This window comes from Capricornis sumatraensis, chromosome X, assembly GCF_032405125.1.
Source record: "Capricornis sumatraensis isolate serow.1 chromosome X, serow.2, whole genome shotgun sequence".
NCBI classification, from domain to species: domain Eukaryota; kingdom Metazoa; phylum Chordata; class Mammalia; order Artiodactyla; family Bovidae; genus Capricornis; species Capricornis sumatraensis.
In genome coordinates this window covers 19,456,275-19,479,874 of record NC_091092.1, presented here as the reverse complement: position 1 = coordinate 19,479,874, position 23,600 = coordinate 19,456,275, and the positions used below count along the sequence as shown (strand labels likewise).

Genomic DNA, 23,600 nt, shown 5'->3' with positions numbered 1-23,600 from the left:
TGAATTTATCTCATACCCACCCTGCTCTTAGCTCACTAAACTCCTCCATGAACAGCTCTTTATTTCCCTTACACAGGTAAAGCTCCTTTCGGCCTCAGAGCTTTTGTATCTATTGATCTTTCTAGTGGTAATGCTCTACCCACTTCTGCAACCCCACTGCTCTCACCTAGTTTCAGCACAGAGCTCTTCCTAGCCCCTTAGCTTAGAGGTTATTTATAGTTAGTTATACATTCCATGATACCCCACAGTTATCCATAGTAACACTCTGTATAATTTACTTACCTACTTCACCTCTGACATAAATCCTTGTATATCCTGAAGTCCTCATCACACAAGTTTTCAAGAAATATTGGATGGATAGATGGAAGAATGAAGAGGGGATGATGAATGAATTAATGAGAAAATAGATGAATGAATATCATAGAAAAATATAAATATTCACAGAACTACTGAATAATAGAGTACAAAAGAACCCAGATGATCTTTTAATGTAATCTTCATCTTTCATAAACTTAGAAACTGAATCCAAAAAAGGAATGTGGCCTGGTTAAGATCTCTAGTTAGTGGCAAAGTCAGAACCAGAACCTAGGTCTTCCAACTACAAGTTACTCATTCCCTCATACATTCATTCAACAAATATCTGCTGAGAGCCAGTACATGAGAGACACCATTCTAGGCTCCAGGGATATATTAGCAAACAAATCAGGCAAAAAATCCTACCTTCTTGGAGCTTATCTACTTGTGGGGAGATAGACACTATAAATAAGGCAAGTAAATTTTGTGTGAGAAAGTTGCACATCCATATCTGCTCCTTAAACATACACTGAGCTTATTCTTGATTCATTTACTATTCTTTAAGAATTGAAAAGAAAATAAAGTAGCATATCCAAGGTTCTTTCCTTCTGCTCCATTTGTCCACACATGCACACATCTTCTTCAGAGCATGCTGGAACCATGTGGACCATCACAACACTAAATCTCTTTAGTACTCCATTTTCTGACAAACTACATTTTTCACTGAGTCCTAATCAACCACCATGTGCCCAGTATCAAACCCTCAGATAGGGCTTTTTGTTTTGAAATCCTCTTTTACTGCTTCTCTGTACCATAGAAAACCAGTCAGGGATTAGCTATTTATGAGGCTGTGGAGAGAAACGGTCATAAAATTGACATTTACAGAAACTAATTTGGGACTTCTGCTTCCAGGAATATGTGATAGACATACTTCTCCCTATTTCTTCCACTAAGGACAACTAAAATCATGAAAATTACATTGAGAAACAAACATAAGGAGATACTGAGGGATGAAAAGGAGAAAAAAAAAAAAAAAGCACACACACCAGCTAGGGACCTCGGGATCCAGGGGACAATGTAGACATGAGGTTCCTGTGTTTCTGTTTTGCCTCCTACAACTCAGACTTGTAGCTGAATAAGTGATCTGGAATACAGAATAATGGAAATGACCCAATCTAAAGAGCAGATAGAAAGACAAATGAAAAAATGAAAGCAACATACAAGAGCTACGGGATAATATAAAATGTTCTAATCTATCCATAATAAGGGTTCTGGAAGGGGAAGAGAGAGAAGGGGATAAAAAATGTGTTTGAAGAAATTACAACTGAAAGCTTCCCAAATCTAAACAAGAAAACAGATATTTAGGTACAGGAAACATAGAGGGCCCCAAATAATATAAACCAAAATAGATCCACACCAAGACATATTATAATTAAAACAGAAAAATTTAAAGATAAAGAGAGGATTCTAAAGGCAACAAGAGAAAAACAAAGAGTCAGTTACAAGGGAATCCCCATAAGGCTATCAGTTGATTTCCTTACAGAAACTTTGTAGGCTAAAATGAAATGACATGATAAATTCAAAGACCTGAAATGGAAAAACCTGAAACCAAGGATACCCTACCTAGCAAGATTATCATTTAGAGTAAGGAGAAGATATAAAGAATCTCTCAGACAAAGAAAAACTAAAAGAATTCAGCAATACTAAACATACACTTCTCTATATTGAATGGTATTCTCTAAGTAAAAATGAAGCAACACTCTATAGGAAAGGGAAAATCACAATAGGAAAAGTAAAGATATAAAAGAATTGAAGATCAGTTAAATAAGCCAGTATGTAAATTAAAAAAAAATAAAAACTAAAATCAAAAATAGAAATCAAAACTACAATGAGGTATCATGTCATGCCAGTCAGAATGGCCGCCAACAAAAAGTTTACAAACAATAAATGCTGGAGAGGGTGTGGAGAAAAGGAAACCTTCTTACACTGTTGGTGGGAATGCAAACTGGTATAGCCACTGTGGAGAACAGTGTGGAGACTCCTTAAAAAACTGGAAATAGAACTGCCTTATGACCCAGCAATCCCACTGCTGGGCATGCACACCAAGGAAACCAGAGTTGAAAGAGACATGTGTACCCCAGTGTTCATCATAAGCACTGTTTATAATAGCCAGGACATGGAAGCAACCTAGATGTCCATGGGCTGATGAATGGGTGGGGAACTTATGGTACATATACACAATAGAATATTACTGAAATATAAATAAGAATGCATTTGAGTCAGTTTTTATCAGGTGGATGAAATGGGAGCCAATTTTACAGAGTGAATTAAGTCAAAAAGAGAAACACCAGTGCAATATATTAATGCATCTATATGGAATTTAGAAAGACAGTAACAACGATCCTAGAAGCAAGGCAACAAAAGAGACAGATGTAACAAACAGGCTTTTGGATTATGTGGGAGAAGTCAAGGGTGGGATGATTTGAAAGAATAGTATTGAAACATGTATATTACCATATATAAAACAGATGACCAGTTCAAGTTCAATGCATGAAGCAGGGCATTCAAAGCCAGTGCTCTAGGACAACTCAGAGAGATGGAGTTGGGAGGGAGCTGGGAGGGGGTTTCAGGATGGGGTGCCACATGTGCACCCATGTGTGATTCATGTCGATGTATGGCAATAACCACCACAGTATTGTAAAGAAATTATCCTCCAATTAAAATAAATAATTATAAAAATAGACAAGCTATTACCAAGACAAATGAGACAAGAACAATGGTATCAAGAAAAATATTAAGGTTTACTTCCATCTATCATCTATGATTAAAATCACAAAAAAAGGGGGAAGGGTTAGATATGTACAATTATTTTGAAAGTGGAATTATTTTATAAATAAATTAATAAATGGAGAAGAACTGAGTTAAACTTGGCAACTTCTGCCATATCTGTTAGTACATAGATACCATAGTTATGTCAGTATAGAATTCCTTTCATTCGTACATTTTTTTTATACAACAACTTTTTTTTAATAGAACGACTAATTTCATTTTGCTTAGAAAAATAACGACCTAAAGCCCCATTCTTATTTTCTTTTTTAAAATATTTTCTTCATTGCGGCATATAAGATCTTTAGTTTTGGTATTCTAACTCTTAGTTGAAGGATGTGGGATCTAGTTCCCTGACCAGGAATTGAACCTTGGCCCCTACACTGGGAACACAGAGTCTTAGCCATTGGACCACCAGAGAAGTACCCCCCAATTCTTCTTTTCTTATATGATTTTGTTTCAAATTTGTCCTTGTGACTTTTTCATAATAACAAAGTGGTGAACTATTAGCAAAGTGAATAGATAAACATGCCTTATGTATCTCTTAACTCTGAATAAGTCAAATGTTTATATCATCCAATGCTGTAGTGAGTGAAAATTGGTCTTCAATAAAAATCTCAGTGCAAATAATGGCGCTAGTCTTTAAAGGTCATGTTTTTAAAGTCGTCTCACATTCTGGAGACCAAAGAAAGGAGGTTTTTTTTATTACCTTTCTTTTTTTTAAGGGATGAAATTTTAATGGTTCTTCTGCATTGCAAGGGCTTCCCTGGTATCTCAGTGGGTTAAGAGTCTGCCTGCAATGCAGGAGAGCCAGGTTTCATCCCTGGATTGGGAAGATCCCCAGTAGAAGTAAATGGCAACCCACTCCAGTATTCTTGCTTGGAGAATTCCATGGACAGAGGAACCTGGTGAGCTACAGTCCACGGGGTCACAAAGAATCAACACAACTGAGTAACTAACACTTTCACTGCATAGCAAGAAATGAGCCAACACTAGACAAACTTAAGAAGTATACAAGGCTTGTCCTTCCAAAACCAGGATCCCCCATGTGTGTTTTCAATACTATGGAACATCTTGAATTCTAGGCCTACAGTATCCTTGCCTGGAAAATCTCATGGACAGAGGAACCTGGTGGATTGCAGTCCATGGGATCGCAAAGAGTCGGGCATGACTGAGCGACTAACACACACACACACACACACACACACACACACTCTACTCAAAACTATCTCCATTCCCACCTTTTTCTTGGTGTCTTATTCCCTTTGGATATTATTTTCTACTAGAAAATTACCAAATTCATAGGTTCAGTTAAGAATTTCAAGGCTATAATCCAGAAAAATGACTAATGATATGAGCTTTTTGGGATGCAAAACTAACAGTGGGAAAATGGGCTTCTTTCGTGCAGTTCCAGAGTTAATCCTGAATAAGGTACATTGTCATTTTAAAAAAAATTACTGTGCTATTTTTCTATTACTTAAAGCATCCAATAAGAAATGTGCAAAAGGACTAAGACCTCATGCATTTCAGGAAAGTCTTTGTTTCTAATCTAAAACTTATTAAGACTCTACAAAGAGATAGCCATCAGTGCAAAAAAAAAAAATCTGCCATCAATACAACGGTTAAGATTATATAAAAAAAGTTTTTTAAAAAGCCCAAAGAATCAACATTGTAAATCAACTATACTTCAACTTTAAAAAGAAGATTGTATGCAAAGTCCATAAAAGGATGCATATTTTGAGGATATGGCTAAAACCTCACCATGTCTACTTTAAGCAATGATTTGACTAATGCTGCTGCTGCTGCTAAGTCGCTTCAGTCGTGTCCAACTCTGTGCGACCCCAGAGATGGCAGCCCACCAGGCTCCCCCTTCCCTGGGATTCTCCAGGCAAGAACACTGGAGTGGGCTGCCATTTCCTTCTCCAGTGCATGAAAATGAAAAGTGAAAGTGAAGTCGCTCAGTCATGTCCGACTCAGCGACCCCATGGACTGCAGCCTACCAGGCTCCTCTGTCCATGGGATTTTCCAGTCAAGAATACTGGAGTGGGGTGCCATTTAAAAGATATAATTCTGGGCATGACATTCTCAATATCAATTTCATACAGTCTCAGATTTCTTATATTAGTGACAAAACTGAAAAACATAGAACAAGTAAGTGTTCATTTTTATTCCATCTATCTTTAGTTAATTGAGTTCTTTCTCTCTCTGCCTGTTTTTTCTCCATAGCCTTTAGTGATTATATGATATATTTTACTTCTTTGCTTATTGTTTATCTCTACCTAACTTGGGAATAAAGTATAAATTTGTGAGGACAAGGAAATTTTTTACCACTGTACCTCCAGTGCCTGAAACACTCTGACACAGAGTAGGTGCTTAACAAACATCTGATGTATGAAAGAGAATGATACCACTATATTAAGAGACATGACAAACACCCAGTTTTTATTATAATGAAACAACATAAAAGGAGATGAATGATTGATACAAATGCCATGATATGTTTATATCTATATTTGTATATGTATTTATATGCCTTCATGTGAAAGAGCAATGCTGAGTTAATTTCAGCCATTTCAAATAATGACTACTATTTCTATTAATAAAGCTAGTATACTGTGAAGTATAATAGTATTTTGCCTTGTTCTCAATGTTTTTTAGTTTATATTGCCATTTTTGTCTTCTGTGAAAGTTTATTTTCTTTTTAAAATTTTTTATTTTATACTGGAATATAATTGGTTAACAACATTGTATTAGTTTCAGGTGTAAAGCAAAGTGATTCAGTTATACATATATCTATTGTTTTTCAAATTCTTTTCCAATTTAAGTTGTTACAGAGTATTCAGCAGATTTCCCTGTGCTATACAGCAGGTCCTTGTTGGTTTCCCATTTTAAATATAGCAGTGTGTACATGTCAATCCCAAATATATTTATCTTTTATCATAAATCACTTTAAATCAGTGTTGCAAGTAAACAGAATGTACATTTTACTAATGATAACATATTAATTATTGAAAAATATTCTTTAGGCACAGTACTATACCCTTGAAAACAAGTGTCTTGTTTAAGATTTCTGTTCTCTTGAAAATCAAAAGCATAGGAAAATATTGATTAAAACTGTCTTCCTCCCAAGAGAACTAGCACATTCTTTTTACTGAGAGAAAAACAAGAATGTTGATAACTGTAACAAGACTCTGAATAAACTAGTTAAAACCGAACATTAGATTTTCTATAAATTTATGGTTGACTGGTGGTTTGGTGGTTTAGTTACTAAGTCATGTCTGACTCTTGTGACCCCATGGACTGTAGCCAGCCTGGCTCCTCTATCCTTGCGATTTCCCAGGTAACAATATTGGAGTGGGTTGCCATTTCCTTCTCCAGGGGTATTCCCAACCCAGGGATAAAACCCATGTCTCCTGCATTGCAGGTGGGTTCTTGACCAACTGAGCTATGAGGGAAATTCTGTTTGATTGAGGTGCTTGCTAATTTACCTGGTCTGATTATAGACTGTATGTAAGAGCAGCTGGATGTTCATAATTACAAAACACACAGAGAGAAAATTAGTTTTGCTAGCAAATATTTTGTTACTGTTCCTTTTAAAATATATTTTCTTCAGTAACTATATCAACACATTTATGATTGCTCCCTCTTTCTAAATTATATAAATGGATTCATTTGAATCTCAATGGAGATGAGGCTGACTATAAAAATACTTAACTAATGAGCATACAGTTTTTCAAAACCATGGAAGACACATAATAAAGTCAAGATTCTGATATAATATATATATGCTTATAAGTAAAACTTCAGAGTTAATGTACAACTGCAAATGGTACTAATACAGATTTGGTTAACATCTAGTATGTATACAAGAAAATTAAAACAAACCAAAAAGTGGGGAGAAGTTCATGCAGAACTTAAACTTTTGTGTGGAGGCATTAAACATTAGTGGACAAAGAAATACTCAGGAAAAGAAAATATGGTCAGTGTTGTTCAATTAAAGATAAATTTTTTCCAACATACATGATCTCAAGTTATCAGTCCTTCATGAAAAAAATTATTTGACAACTAATTTAGCAAAGTAATAACTGATGGTATAAACACCAGCAGAAGTTTTGCTGAGCAGCAGATCTATTTAAACCTCAGATTAACGATAAAACACCCGAGGACTCTATGGTAATAAAACACCATGGAAATGCTACAATGGAAATATGGAAATAAGATAGCTGTTTAAGTAGACTGGTGAAATTAAAACAATGAGATACCATTACACACTCATTGGAAAGGTCAAATACAAAAATCTGACAATACCAATTACTGGCAAAGATGAGGAACAACAGGAACTCTCATTCATTGTTAATGGGAATACAAAATGGTACAGTCACTTTGGAAGTAATTTCTTATATAGCTAAACACTGTCACACCACATGATCTAGCAATTATGCTTCTAGATAGGTTACCAAATGATTTGAAAGCTAATGCCCACACAAAACATGAACATGAATTTTATAACAGCTTAATTTGTGCTCCCTCTCTCTCTCTCATACACACACACACAAACACACAAATTGGAAGCAACCAAAGTGTCCTTTAACAGATGAATATATAAACAAACTATGGTACATCAACATAACAGAATACTACTCAAGAATAAAAAGAAATGAGCTATCAAATCACAAAAAGAAATGGATGAAACCTGAATGAATATTATTGAGTAAAATAAGCTAGTCTGGGAAAGGTTATACACTGCATGATGCCAATTATACAACATTCTGGAAAAGGTAAAACTGTACAGCAAATAAAAAAATATTAGAGGCTTTTTCTTTTGCTTCAGAATAGTTTTATTAGTTTAGATACAGTTTGTCGGCACTCAACTATGCCTCATCTACTTTGACACACAAATCCACTCAATTCGAGTCATTGTTATCACCCCATACCTCATATATTGTAATGTTATTGTGTCTGTCTGCAGGAATCTCGATATAGGGACATTTGTGGTTACCAGTGGTTGCAGCAGCGAGTTTTAGATTCTGCACCTTGAACACAAAGTTCACAAGGTCCCTCTCAAGCTGGGTTAAGGTACCGAACATATAGTCTTTGTTGGGGGAAGCCTTTTTCTTCTTTCCTGGAGAACCAAATGAACAGCCCCGATGGGCACGACGAGTGGGCACCTTACCCTTGTCACTGTCTCCTGGAAACTTCAGTATCACCAACACCACAAGGAGGAGAAACACCCAGTGTGACTTGCTCCCAAGCCAGCCTTGGGCATGCTCTGGTTGATTCTGCCAAATTCAAAAGTGCCTTCCACAGGGCACCTTCCCTGGGAGATCTACAACTTTATCTCTCAGAACATAAAACACATAGGTACAGAAAAAGGACACACACATAGGCCAGAGAAAGAACCATATTACATACTGCATAGTGAGCCAAAAGGAAGTGGCTCATGGTGTGCTGGTCTGCCCTGAGACTCAGGACCAAGCAGGGCTAGGCCTTTGGTGATGTCACAGAGGGCCCCACCCTGGCCAGAATGCATCTGGCCATTGTGATAACTTCAAGGCAGAGGATAAGCAGGCTTGTGGGGTGGGGGAGGGAGGGTCAACTGGGAGTAGGGCTTAAAGGGACATTTCCAGTGGGCAATTGAAAAAGAGGCAGGGAGTGACAGAATGCCATCTCCTTGTCAGTGGATTCTTTCTGAACCTGGTGTTCTACTGGGAGGGGGTCTCATCTTCTATTTTTATTTTTCCATTTGTTAAATCCAGACACTGTGGTGAGCAGAGCAGACTCAGGGGCATGTGCCCCTGTGGAGCAGAGAGCAAAGGGGGAAAGAAAGATATTAAACCAGAGGCCACAAACTAGGAACCACTGGTGTGTTTTGTGTGGCCTACACAATTCCTAAAGATGATTGTGCTCAGTGAAACTATTCTGTACGAAGTTATGGTGAATACATTGACACTACATATTTGTCAAAATCCAAAGAACCTTACAGCTCAAAAAGTGAATCAATGTATACATATTAAAAAAAATTTTTTTTGACATTAAGAATGGAATGCAGAATTTGACTAAACAATCTAATTATATTACAAATGTATGAAACCACCTCACTAAGATATCCTGACTTAAGTAACTTCAAAAGTGAACGGAGTTTGCAAGACTAAAAGCAAAAGAAAAAAAGCACTGTAATCTAGTTGATAGTGTTCTTTCTTGTAGGGGTACACGTCAACAACCCTGATACTGTTATACATGTCTATTTGTATTAAACAGTCAAATGGATGGTACATGAGTATATACACATTTATTTCTTTGTTCTGTTAGCTGAAAGGGTCTAAAAGAAATGATACACCCAACATCTGAAAGAAACTATGACATAAATCTTTGATGTAAATCCATAAATCTTTGATTAGAAGAGCTTGTTATGCATGTTCTGAATCAGCGAATGGAAATACTAAGTCTTGAAGACCCACTCAGCCTCCAAAGATGGGGCTGCCTACCATTTCTTTGCCTAGCCTCGACCTCGACCCTCTGCATTTCTCCTTCCTCCAGCAAATCCCTCAGTACACTAAAAACAACTCTAGAAAGCTCTGACTTAAGAGAAATATGCCAAGCATATTATATATCAATTCATTGGTTTATCAATACTATGCTTTCTTTGTAGTCTGCTCTTGATTTTTCAATTTTTAATTTTGTAATTATTATTTGGCTACATGATGCGGCATGCAGGATCTTAGTTCCCTAACCAGGGATCAAACTCATGCCCCCTGCAGTAGAAGTGTAGATTCTTAACCAATAGGCCACCAGGGAAGTCCCACCATTGGGGTTTTAATGTTTAACAAATATAGATCTGCATTAAGGAAATGGTGGTGCATCCTAGCACTGATTACAAGTGATAGCAGAGGATGGTATTCTAGTTTACATCTCAGTTTAGCTCTTTTTTCTCCTTTCAGAGACAGATGATTAGTGCCAATGATAGTCAAAGCTGCAGTTAATCTGCCCATGGACTAATTATTTTAGTCTTTTTCATTCTAGAATATTGCAATATGTTAGTGTTTTTCAAACTGAATGTCCAAATGTATCATTGTGAATGATGTTAAAATGCAGACTGCTAACTGAGTAGGTCTGGGATGGAGCCTGAGATTCTTCATTTATTCTAATAAGTTCCCAGGAAATCCCCACTCTATGGTCTGTGGACCAAAGAGCAGAATCATTATGAATAATATTAGATACTGATCTAAAAATTAACTGTAATCTATAGATCATTATTCTCTAAATTTAAAAGTAATTGTCTTGTACCTAGGTAGTGACATCTTCTACTGGAAGTTTACTGTCAGTTAGTTTGAAATTTGCATGTACCTTTAAAAGGCTTCTTATTAATTTCAGAGGCTTGTGCTTTTTGGCCTCTGAACTAACTAAAAAAATATCTCACCATCAGAAATCAGGAAATGCTGTCTGCCAACCAGCATAGGAAACTCTCAAACTTGTATAGTTTGTAGCATCTGAATATTCCAAATATGATCTCTCATCATTTCATAATTTTCAGCCTTTTACACACTGCATGTTTCCACCTTTTCATGAAATGGGAAGCACACATTTAGAATATGAATGTATTTAAAACTTCTTGCTTCTTACTAATCCTTTCCGCAAGTTATTTTAAAGCCAAACAATCTCATTCATGGTGAATACTTTCATCCAAAGTGCAATTAAACAACAACAACAACAAAAAAAAAAACTAGAATCTCATCTTCCAGATTTGACAATATCTCTATGATTCAGTGCAAGTGTCAAAATCACTTTAAGAATACATCACAGATTAGGTCAGGAAGCAACAATTAGAACCAGACAAGGAACAATGGACTGGTTCCAAATTGGGAAAGAAGTATGTCAAGGCTGGATACTGTCATTCTGCTTATTTAACTTATATGCAGAATACATCATGTGAAATACCTGGCTGGATGAAGCACAAGCTGGAATCAAGATTGCCAGGAGAAATATCAATAACTTAAGATATGCAGATGACACCACCCTTATGGCATAAAGTGAGAAGAAACTAAAGAGCCTCTTGATGAAGCTGAAAGAGGAGAGTGAAAAAAGCCAGCTTAAAACTCAATATTCAAAAAACAAAGGTCATGGCATCCAATACCATCACTTTATGGCAAGTAGATGGGGCAACAATGGAAACAATGAGAGACTTTATATTCTTGGGCTCCAAAATCATTGCAGATGGTGACTGCAGCCATGAAATTCAAAGACACTTGCTCCTTGGGAGAAAAGCTATGACCAACCTAGACAGCATATTAAAAAGCAGAGACATTACTTTGCTGACAAAGGCCCATCTAGTCAAAGCTATGGTTTTTCCAGTAGTCATATATGGACATGAGAGCTGGACCATAAAGAAGGCTGAGCACTGAAGAATTGATGCTTTTGAACTGAGATGTTGGAGAAGACTCCTGAGATTCCCTTGGAGTGCAAAGAGATCAGTCCTAAAGGAAATCAGTCCTGAATAGTCACTGGAAGGACTGATGCTGAAGCTGAAGCTCCAGTACTTTGGCCACATGATTCGAAGAGCTGACTCATTAGAAAAGATCCTGATGCTGGGAAAGATTGAAGGCAGGAGAAGGGGATGACAGAGGGTGAGATGGTTGGATGGCATCGCCAACTCAATGGACATGTGTTTGAGAAAGCTATGGGAGATGTTGAAGGACAGGGAAGCCTTGTGTGCTGCACTCTTTGGGACTGCAAAGAGCAGGACATGACTGAGTTACTGAACAACACAACAATTTAAGAAAACAATCAATTCAAAATAAAATTTATTCAACATTTAAATAAAATTCAATTTGATAAGACTCGTATCTTACATTGGGCTTCCCTTGTAGCTCTATTGGAAAAGAATCCACCTGCAATGCATGAGACCTGGGTTCAGTCCCTGGGTTGGGAAGATCCCCTGGAGAAGGGAAAGGCTACCCACTCCAGTATTCTGGCCAAGAGAATTCCATGGACTACAGTCTATGGAGTCACAAAGAGTTGGACAGAAGTGAGCAACTTTCACTTTCACTTTCATATCTAACATTTGGCCATAAGACTTGGATTTATTGAATCAATAGAGTGAATCTTGATTAGAAAGGGCTTCTTTTTTTGTATGAATAATCTGAAATTAAGAAAGAGCTCCATTATTAAGAGTCATTAATAAAACAAACTATTTGACTTAGATTAATAAGTCAGAGAAATAGACAGAAAATATTCAGCAGAAAAATAAAGCAAAACATTTCATACACATTCACATTTCTCTTTATCTTTTAAAAACTTGGCACTGTGGTATTTTTTCTCTAAGTCACATTTTCTTTAGAGCTCACCAAAGATACAGTGGTCACTCTATCTTCTGAAATTCCACAGCATTATCTATATAACTCAAATAACAATTAGCTAAAATCAGCTCATGATACAAGTTATATTTTTCATATAGATTCTATAGTACAACTAGCAGAATTGGAGTGGGAGCTCTTGGAGCTTACACATCAACTTTTTTTTTAATTTTTGTGATCTTTCTCCTGTGGCACACTAGTAATATATATCAGTCTGTGTCCATTTTAAGTCACTCCTTCCTTTTCCCAATCCTGCTTTTCTCCTGTAATTCTCATGTTTTTCTCTAATCTAGAGGTAAATAGCATTTCATGTTCTAAAGCATTATTCTTATATTTCATCAAAAGTAAGTCCACCTCCAAAATGTAGCTTTTTAGGGTTAACTTTCTTAATTACTGTGCATTCTGAAGACATCATCATAGTCTACACAACATCATTGTACACTCATAATGTACAGGCAAAATTATGAAATGTAGGACCATCAGTTCTAAATGCAAAATATTTTTTATCTACTACCTCAGACTAAACATGGTAATATTATACTACTTACCATTTTTAGTAAATTTCTTTGCTTTACAAAAGTAGACAAGTTATGACAGCAGTCCCAAGATGGTAGAAAAATAGGGTGGGGAGACTACTTTCTCCCCCACAAACCCATCAAAAGATCATTTAAATGTTGAGCAACTTCCACAAAACAACTTCTGAATGCTGACAGAGGACACCAGGCACCCAGAAAGACAGCCCAATCTCTTTGAAAGGAGGTATGATAAAATATAAAAGACAAAAACAGAAACAAAAGATTTAGGGATGCAGACCTGTCCCAGGGAAGGAGTCGTGAAGGAGAAGTTTCCACACAGCACAAAACCCTCTCACAAGCATGCCTGTGAGGAGCTTTGGAACCTCTGACGGCAACAAAACTGGGGGTAAAAAACCACAGAATATGCACCTAACTGCAACTGACAGTGGAGACGTGGCACAGATGCTGTGCATCTGCCAGCAGTGAGTGGGGGTTGGGCAGGAAGGTGCAGGCTCCATCGTTGATCCTTATGGTAAGGACCAGCCTTGAGTGACCTGATGACAATCTGAGGGAGCTAACGTGACATAGAAACCCAAACCATAGGATCACAAAAGAAAAAAAGGACCTTTCCCACAAAAGACTGTAACCCACATGGTGACCACTGGCACACTCACAAAACAGATTTTTCCCCTAGTGAATATCAAAGGAGAGCAAGCCAGCTGCCATTTAGGGCCCTCCCTCCCCAGAGGCAGAGAGGCAGGTGTGCGACAGCCAGAGCCAGAAGGTAAGGGGCTGCTGCACCCTGGGCCAAAGAAACTGTATCTTCCACCAAACTTGGAGCAGGCTGCCAACTCCGAACCGCATCTTCCTAGGAATCTGGGAGGTTCATATATGAAACAGTGTCACAGCCTGAGATCAGCTCTCCAGAGGAGACACACAGCACACCTGGGACTGTGCCTTTGTGGCACACCCAGGAAACCAAGTGGCTGGGACCAGGGATGTGCATCAGACACATGGCCCACCTGGGATCGTGCACTTACCAAGCACCCAGTTGCCTGAGTGGCTTGAACCTGGGAAGGGAACAAAACACAGAACCCATCTGGCAGAGCACTTGAGAACCTGAGTAGCCTAGACCTGGGAAGTGCACCAAATGCAGGGCCCACTTGGGACACTGCCCTTGCAGAGCACCCTGAAGCCTGAGCAGTGTGAGTCCAGAAAGTACAAGCTGCCTTGGGCTGTGGCAAATCAAGTGCTGTCCATCCACTGCAAGCACTCCCCACACATGCCAGTGGTATTGGTTTGAAATGTCCCTCCCTCTCCACTGGACAACTGAACAAGTGAGTCTAAATAAGGGGCCACCTTCGCCCCCTTGTGTCAGGGTAGAAATTAGACACTGAAGAGAGTTACAAACAGAGGAAGCCAAAATAAACAAAGAAGGGGGAACTGCCCTGGAAATGACAAGTGGAACAGATTAAAACCCTGCAGTTAATGCTGAGACAGTGCAAAGCTATGGTTTTTTCAAGCAGTCATGTATGGATGTGAGACTTGGACCATAAAAAAAGCTGAGCACTGAAGAATTGACACTTTTGAATTATGGTGTTGGAGAAAATTCTTGAGAGTCCCTTGGACTGCAAGGAGATCCAACCAGTCCATCCTAAAGGAAATCAGTCTTCAATATTCATTGGAAGGACTGATGCTGAAGCTGAAACTCCAATACTTTGGCCACATGATGTGAAGAACTGACTCCTTGGAAAAGATCTTGATGCTGGGAAAGACTGAAGGCAGGAGGAGATGGGAACGACAGAGGATGAGATGGTTGGATGGCATCACTGACTCGATGGCCATGAGTTTGAGCAAGCTTCAGGAGTTGGTGATGGACAGGGAAGTCTGGCCTGCTGCAGTTAATGGGGTCACAAAGAGTCGGACATGAATGAGTGACTGAACTAAACTGTGCATTTGAGGGGCACCTACAGACCTTGAGAACATGTACAAGCTGGAACAAGGAACTATCTGACACTGAACTGACCCCACATTGCCCACAAGAATTCCAGAGAAACTCCTAGATATATTTTTACTATCACTTTTCAATTTTTTAAAACTTTTAGTTCCTTATTACTCCTTTACTTTTATTTGCATATACTACTATTACCATCCAAAAAGAACACAATTTTTAGAAACAAATTTCATATACATGTTGTTAATTTCAGTGATCAATACTGTTTTGTATTTTTTATATTATATTTTTGAGAGTCTAAACTCTATTCTAGGTTTTAATCTTTGCTTTTGATATTTGTTCTCAGTTTTTTTACCTTTAAGAATCTAGTCTTCAATATCCATTTTCACTTAGGGATTTGATTACTGGCTTGACTGCTCTCTCCCCCTTTGACTTTTCCTTTTCTCCTCTGTGTCACCTCTATCTCCTTCTTCCCTCTTCTCTTCTATTCTTAGAAGGGAAGTTCTCTCCCACCAGAATACAGACACAAGTTTCCCCAACCAGGAAACCTTAGCAAGCCACTGGTCCAACTCCACCCAGAGGAAACAGACTCCACAATTAAGAGGAACAATGACCTTCCAGCCTGCAGAAAGGGAACCCCAAGCACAGCAATCTAAACAAAATAAAAAGGCAGAGAAATATTCAGCAGGTGAAGGAACATGATAAAAACCCACCAAACCAAAGCAAAGAGGAGGAGATATGGGAGTCTATCTGAAAAAGAATTCTGAAGAATAATAGTAAAGATGATCTAAAAGTTGAAAAAAAGAAAAAGAAAAGGACTTACAGATAAATAGACTAGAGACAAGCACTAAGAAGATGCAACAAATGTTTAACAAGGACCTAGAAGAAATAAAGAAGAGTCGATCAATAATGAACAATGAAATAATTGAGATAAAAAGCACTCTGGAGGGAACAAACAGTAGAATAACTGTGGCAGAAAAGGGAATAAGTGAGGTGGAAGTTAGAATTGTGGAAATAAATTAAGCAGAGAGGAAAAAAGAAAAAAGAATTAAAAGAAATTACGACAACCTTGGAGACCTCTGGAACAATGTTAAATGTCCCAGCATTTGAATCATAGGTTTCCCAGAAGAAGAAGACAGAAAGAAAGAGCATGAGAAAATACTCGAGGAGACAATAATTGAAAATTTCCTTAAAATGGGGAAGGAAGTAGCAACCCAAGTCCAAGAATCCCAGAGAGTCCCAAACAGGATAAACCCTAGGTGAAACACCACAAGACACATTATTCAAACTAACAAAAATTAAACACAAAGAGCAAATATTAAAAGCAGGAAGGGAAAAGCAACAAATAACATACAAAGGTATCTCCATAAGGATAACAGCTTATCTCTCAATAGAAATTCTTTAGGCTAGAAGGGAATGGCAGGATATAATTAAAGTAATGAAAGAGAAAAACCTACAACCAAAATTACTCTACCAAGCAAGGATCTCATTCGGATATGAAGAAGAAATCAAAAGCTTTACAGACAAGCAAAAGCTGAGAGAATTCAGCACCACCAAACCAGCTCTTCAACAAATGCCAAAGGATCTTCTCTAGACAGGAAACACAGAAAGGTTTATGAGAACGAACTCAAAACAACAAAGTGAATGGTAACATAACCGTGCTTATCAACAATTACCTTAAATGTAAATGAGTTAAATGATCCAACCAAAAGACAAAGACTGGCTAAATGGATACAAAAACAAGACCCCTATATATACTGCCTACAAGAGACCCACCTCAAACCTAGGGACACATACAGACTGAAGTGAAGGGCTGGAAAATGATATTCCACACAAATGGAGACCAAAAGAAAGCAGGAGTAGCAATACTCATATCAGATAAAATATACTTTGAAATAAAGACCATGATAAGAGACAAAAAAAGACACCACAAAATGATCAAAGATCTATCCAAGAAGAAGATATAACAATTATAAATATATATGCACCCAACATAGGAGCACCACAATACATAAGGCAAATGCTGACAAGTATGAAAGGGAAAATTAACAGTAACACAATAGTGGGGTACTTTAATACTCCACTCACACCTATGGATAGATCAACCAAACAAGAAATTATCAAGGAAACAAAAGCTTTAAATGATATAATGGACCATTTAGACCTAATTGATATCTAAATGGCATTTTACGCACAAACAATGGATTTCACCTTTTCTCAAGTGCACACTGAACATTCTCCAGAATAGATCATATCCTGGGCTGTAAATCCAACCTTGGTAAATCTAAACAAATTGAAATAATTTCAAGGGTCTTTTCTGATCACAATGTGGTAAGATTAGATGTCAACTACAGGGAAAAAAAAACTATAAAAAGGTACAAACATACGTAGGCTGAACAACATGCTTCTGAATAACCAACAGATCACAGAAGAAATAAAAATGAAATTAAAATATGCATAGAAAGAAATGAAAATGAATACACAACATAAACCCTATTGGATTCAGTAAAAGCAGAGCTAAGATGGAGATTCATAGCAACACAAGCCTACTTCAAGAAACAAGAGAAATATCAAATAAACAACATGACTTTACATCTAAAGCAACTAGAAAAAAAAAAAAAAAAGAACCCCAAGGTTAGTATAAGGAAAGAAATCATGAAAATTAGGGCAGAAATAAATGAAAAAGAAATGAAGAATACTATAGCAAAGGTCAACAAAACTAAAACTGGTTCTTTGAGAAGATAAATAAAATAGACAAACCATTAGCCAGACTCATCAAGAAAAAAAGGGAGAAGAAGCAAATCAATAAATTTAGAAATTAAAATGGAGAATTCACAACAGACAATACAGAAATACAAAGGATCATACGAGACTACTATGAGGAATTATATGCCAACAAAATGGACAACTTAGAAGAAAGGGGCTAATTCTTAGAAAAGTATAACCTTCCAAAACTGAACCAGGAAGAAACAGAAAATCTGGCCAGACCCATCACAAGCATGAAAACAAAACTGTAATAAAAAATCTTAAAATAGACAAAAGCCTAGGACCAGATGGCTTCACAGGTGAATTCTACCAAAATTTCAGAGAAGAGCTAACACCTATCCTACTCAAACTCTTCCAGAAAACTGTAGAGGAAGGTAAACTCCCAAACTCATTCTATGAGGCCATCATCACCCTAATACCAAAATGAGACAAAGATGCCACATAAAAGAAAACCGCAGACCAATATCACTGATGAACATAAATGCAAAAATCCTCAACAAAATTTTAGTGAACAGAATCCAACAACATATTAAAAAGATCACACATCATAATCAAGTGGGCTTTATTCCAAGGATGCAAGGATTAATCAATATTCATAAATCAATCAATGTGATACATCACATTAACAAATTGAAAGATTAAAAACCATATGAATATCTCAATAGACACAGAGAAATCTTTTGACAAAATTCAACACTCATTTCTGATAAAAAAAAAAAAAAACTCTCCAGAAAGCAGGCATGCAAGGAACATTCCTCAACATAGTAAAAGCCATATACAACAAACCCAGAGCAAATGAAAAAAATGAAAAGACTAATCCTCAATGAAAAAAAATTAAAGCATTTCCTCTAAAATCAGGAACAAGACAAGGGTGTCCATTCTTACCGTTGCTATTCAACATACTCTGGAAGCCCTAGACAGAGTAATCAGAGAAGAAAAAGAAATAACAGAAATCAAGACTGGAAAAGAAGTAAAACTTTCACTGTTTGCAGATGACATGACCCTCTACATAGAAAATCCTAAGACTTCACGAGAAAATTGCTAGAATTAATCAATGTATATAGTAAAGTTGCAGGATATAAAATTAACACACAGAAATCCCTTGTATTTCTATGCACTAACTGAAAAAAAAACAGAAATTGAAATTAAAGAAACAATCTCATTCATCATTGCAATGAAAATAATAGATACTTAGGAAAAAAATTACATAAAGAAACAAAAGACCTATATATTGAAAACGATAAACCACTGATGAAAGAAATCAAAGATGACACATGTAGATGGATAAATATACCACATCCATGGATTGGAAGAATCAGTATAGTGAAAATGAGTATACAACTCAAAGCAATCTATAGATTCAATGCAATCCCTATCAAGATACCAATGGTATTCTTCACAGAAGTAGAACAAATAATTTCACAATTTGTAAGGAAACGCAAAATAACCTCAAATAGTCAAAGCAATCTCGAGAAACAAAAATGGAGCTGGAGGAATCAATCTTCCTGACTTCATACTACACTACAAAGCTACAGTCATCAAGACAGTATGGTACTGGCACAAAGACAGAAATATAGATCAATAGAACAAAAGAGAAAGCCCAGAGATTAAATTCACACACCTATGGACACCTTATCTTTGACAAAAGAGGCAAAAATATACAATGGAGAAAAGACAATCTCTTTAACAAGTGGTGCTGGGAAAACTGGTCAACCACATGTAAAAGAATAAAACTAGAATAATTTGTAACACCATATACAAAAATAAACTCTAAGTGGATTAAAGATCTAAATGTAAGACCAGACACTATAAAACTCTTAGAGGAAAACCTAGGCAGAACATTCTCTGGTATAAATCACAGAAAGATCCTCTATGATCCACTCCCAGAGTAAAGGAAGTAAAAGCAAAAATAAACAAATGCGACCTTGTTAAACTTAAAAGATTTTGCACAGCAAAGGAAACTATAAGTAGGTGAAAAAGTCTTCAGAATGGGAGAAAATAATAGCAAAAAAAAAAAAAGACAAAGTATTAATTTCTAAAGTATACAAGCATCTCACGTGGCTCAATATTAGAAAAATGACCAACCCAATCAAAAAGTGGCCTGAAGAACTAAACAGACATTTCTCCACAGAAGACATACAGAAGGCTAATAAACACATGAAAAGATGCACAACATCACTTACTATTAGAGAAATGGAAATCAAAACCACAATGAGGTATCATGTCACGCCAGTCAGAATAGCCACCAACAAAAAGTTTACAAACAATAAATGCTGGAGAGGATGTGATGAAAAGGAAACCCTCTTACACTGTTGGTGGGAACGCAAACTGGTATAGCCACTGTGCAGAACAGTCTGGAGACTCCTTAAAAGCCTGGAAATAGAACTGCCATACGACCCAGCAATTCCACTGCTGGGCACACACACCAAGTAAACCAGAATTGAAAGAGACACATGTACCCCCAATGTTCATTGCAGCACAGTTACAACAGCTAGGACATGGAAGCAACCTAGATGTCCATTGGCAGATGAATGGATAAGGAAGTTGTGGTACATATACACAATGGAATATTACTCAAATATAAATAAGAATGCATTTGAGTCAGTTCTAATCAGGTGTATGAAATGGGAGCCTATTATACAGAAAGAATTATGCTAAAAAGAGAAACACCAATATAATACATTAATGCATATATATAGAATTTAGAAAGACAATAACAATGATCCTATATGCAAGGCAGCAAAAGAGACACAGATGTAAAGAACAGACTTTGGGATTATACGGGAGAAGGTGAGGGTGGGATGATATGAGAGAATAGCATTGAAACATGCACCTGACCATATGTAAAATAGATGACCAGTTCAAGTTCAATGCATGAAGCAGGGCATTTGACACCCAAGCTCTGGGAAAACTCAGAGGGATGGGGTGGGGAGGGAGGTGTGAGGGAGTTTCGGGATGGGGGGGACACATGTGCACCTGTGAGTGATTCATGCCAATGTATGATAAAAACCACCACAATGTTGTAATTATCCTCCAATTAAAATTAATTAATTAAAAACAAAAACAGGGAAAAAAGTCCTGAGGAAAAAGAACAAAGCTGGCATATAAGCCTTCCAGTCTTCAGACTATACTACAAAGATATAGCAATCAAAAATCTGTGGTACTAGAACAAAAACAGATATATAGATCAATTGAACAGAACAGAATTAAAAATAATCCTTACCTCCTACAGTCAACTAATCTGCAACAAAGGAGGCAAAAATATACAATGGAGAAAAGACAGTCTCTTCAACAAACGGTGCTGGAAAATCTGAATGGCTATATGGATACCAATGTAATTAGATCACTCCACATACCACATACAAAAATAAACCCAAAATTGTTTAAAGACCTAAATATAAGACTTAATATCATAAAACTCCTAGAATAGAACATAAGCAAAACATTTTCTGACATAAATGATAGCAATATTTTCTTAGATCACTCTCTCAAGGCAAAAGAAATAAAAGCAAAATAAACACATGTGACCCAATCAAACTGAAAAGTTTTGCACAGGGAAGGAAAAAAATCAAGAAAATGAAAAGTCAACCTACAGAATGGAACAAAATATTTGCAAATGGTGCAAACAACAAGGGATTAAAATAAAAATATACAAATAGCTCATACAACTCAATATTGAAAAAATAGACAATCCAATCAATAAATGGGCAGCAGATAGACATTCTTTCAAATAAAATATACAGATGGAAAAGAAGCATTGAAAAGATGCTCAAAATTGCTGTTAGAGAAATACAAATCAAAACCACAATGTGGTATCACCTCACACTGGCCAGAATGGCTATCATCAAAAAGTGTACAATAATAATTGCTGAAAAGTATGTGCAAAAAAGAGAACTTTCATGCACTGTTGGTGGGAATGTAACTTGGTACAGCTACTGTGGAAAACATCATGGAGGCTCCTTAAAAAATTAAAAATAGAGCTACCATATAATCCAACAATTCCAGTTCTGGTTACATATCCCCCCAAAATGAAATGCTAATTCAAAAGGATACTCTAACATTCACAGCAGTACTATTTATAATAGCCAAGACATGGAAACAACTCAAGTGCCCATAAATGGATGAGTGGTTAAAGAGGATGTAGAATATACACACACATGCAATTATATACACACACAAGAATATTACTCAGCCATACAAAATGAAATATTGTCACTTGCAGCAACATGGATAAACATCGAAATATTACACTTAGTGAAGTATGTCAGAGAAAGAAAAATAGTATAAGTGAAATCTAAACATATAATACAAATGAATCTATACATTGTACAAAGCAGAAACAGACTCATAAGCAGAAAATAAACTTATGGTTACCATATGGGAGAGGGAGAAGGGAGGGACACATTAGGAGTATGTCATTAACAAATATAAATTACTATGCATAAAACAGATAAGCAACAAGGATTTACCTTATAGCACAGAGAACTATAATTAATATTATATAATGACCTATAATGGAATATAATCAGAAAAAATAACTGAATCACTATGCTGTATACTTGAAAATAATATAGTATCTTAAATCAAGAATACTTCAATTTTTTTTTTTTTTAAGCAGACTGTGGATTGCTAGGGGCCAGAGCCAAAGAATGGGTATCAGTCAGTATCAGTTCAATTACTCAGTTGTGTCCGACTTTTTACGACCCCGTGGACTGTAGCACGCCAGGCTTCCCTGTCCATCATCAACTTCTGGAGCTTGCTCAAATCCACCTCCATTGGGTCAGTGATGCGATCCAACCATCTCATCCTCCGTTGTCCCCTTCTCCTCCTGCCTTTCATATTTCCCAGCATCAGGGTCTTTTCAAATGAGTCAGTTCTTCGCACCAGGTGGCCAAAGTATTGGAGTTTCAGCTTCAGCATCAGTTCTTCCAATGAACATTCAGGACTGATCTCCTTTAGGATTGGCTGGTTTGATCTTCTTGGTGTCAAAGGGACTCTCAGGAGTCTTCTCCAACATCTCAGTTCAAAAGCATCAATTCAGTGCTCAGTTTTATTTATCGTCCAACTCTCACATCTATATATGACTACTGGAAAAACCATAACTTTGACTAGATGGACCTTTATCAGCAAAGTAATGTCTCTGCTTTTTAATACACTGTCTATGTTTGTCATAGCTTTTCTTCCAAGCAGCATGCATCTTCTAATTTCATGGCTGCAGTCACCATCTGCAGTGATTTTGGAACCCGAAAAAGTAAAGTTTCTCACTGTTTCCATTGTTTCCCAGTCTATTTGCCATGAAGTGATGGGACCAGATGCCATGATCTTAGTTTTTTTCAATGTTGAGTGTTAAGCCAGCCTTTTCACTCTCCTCTTTCACTTTCATCAAGAGGCTCTTTAGTTCCTCTTCGCTTTCTGCCATAAGGATGGTGTCATCTGTGTATCTGAGGTTATTGATATTTCACCCAGCAATCTTGATTCCAGCTTGTGCTTCATCCAGCCCAGCATTTTGCATGTACTCTGCATATAAGTTAAATAAGCAGGGTGACAATATACAGCCTTGATATACTCCTTTCCCAATTTGGAACCAGTGCATTGTTCCATGTCCAGTTCTAACTGTTGCTTCTTGAGCTGCATCCAGATTTCTCAGGAGGCAGATAAGGCAGTCTGGTATTCACATCTCTTTAAGAATTTTCCACAGTTTGTTGTGATCCACACAGTCACAGGCTTTGGTACAGTCAATAATGCAGAAGTAGATATTTTTCTGGAACTCTCTTGCTTTACCTATGATCCAACGGATGTTGGCAATTTGATCTCTGATTCCTCTGCCTTTTCTAAATCCAGCTTAAACATCTGGAAGTTCTTGGTACATGTACTGTTGAAGTCTGGCTTGGAGAA

At 37.0% G+C, this 23,600-nt stretch overlaps 1 pseudogene; it reads right to left on the bottom strand.

Moving 5' to 3' along the window:
* Nucleotides 1-8,024: 8,024 nt before the first annotated feature.
* On the bottom strand, nt 8,025-8,537 carry LOC138071572 (protein FAM209-like; annotated as a pseudogene).
* Between the last annotated feature and the right edge of the window lie 15,063 nt (nt 8,538-23,600).